We start from the raw sequence: 847 nt of genomic DNA on the forward strand, positions 1-847 counted from the left end.
AAAGAAAAGAAAAGAAAAGAAAAGAAAAGAAAAGAAAAGAAAAAGAAAAAAAAAAAGAATTCACATTGTGATCGGGACCAGCAAGTGGTGTGGTGGTTAAAGTGCTGGACACTCCCTCATGGCTGACCACAGTTCTAGTCCCAGACCTGGTGGCTTGGTTTCTCATTTTCCCTCTCTCTCTCTGTCTCTTCCTAGTCAAATTGAAATAAATGAATACATAAAATTAAATAAATAATTATTTTTAAAAATTCACATTGTGATGAAAAGTGAGAAGGAAATTGTTGGTACACTTCTATGATTTGATGGCTTTGTCAATATGGTCCTGGAAGATGTTACTGAATTTGAAACCACACCGAAAGGAAGAAGGATGACTAAATTAGATGAGATCTTGCTAAATGGAAATAATACAACAATGCTGGTTCCTGGAGAAGGACCTAAAGTATGAATGGATAACCTAGACTTCTGCCAGATTCTGTTTTGTCTTACAGTGGCAACAAAATATACATTTTTTTAAAACCTTTTAATGTCAGGTCCTGTAAAGCTGTTGCCTATTAAAGGGAAATGCTTTGAAGATGTATGCCCGTTTTTGTAAGTTAATCTTGATTATTTTGGAAAAAGAAGAAAAGTTTGTTTTTTGAAGGCTAAAATAAAGATGTTATTTGTTAAAAAAAAATCTAACTACATTCTTTCTGTTTTTCTTTTTGGGAGAGGTTTTTGCTATAGGGTGCATGCACTTGCCAGAAAGAGAGACAGAGAGACAGAAGGTGAGAAATCACCCCCCAGGGGGAATGGCCACACTCAATCCCTTCTCCTCCATTCTCCTCTCGGGATCTTGGGCACACATGCA

At 36.2% G+C, this 847-nt stretch overlaps 1 pseudogene; it reads left to right on the plus strand.

Moving 5' to 3' along the window:
* LOC102493199 (U6 snRNA-associated Sm-like protein LSm5) overlaps positions 1-445 on the plus strand; it is an 806-nt pseudogene extending 361 nt beyond the window's left edge.
* Positions 446-847: the final 402 nt, after the last annotated feature.

The sequence above is a fragment of the Tupaia chinensis genome, unplaced genomic scaffold, assembly GCF_000334495.1.
Source record: "Tupaia chinensis unplaced genomic scaffold, TupChi_1.0 Scaffold000708_1, whole genome shotgun sequence".
Lineage (NCBI taxonomy): Eukaryota > Metazoa > Chordata > Mammalia > Scandentia > Tupaiidae > Tupaia > Tupaia belangeri.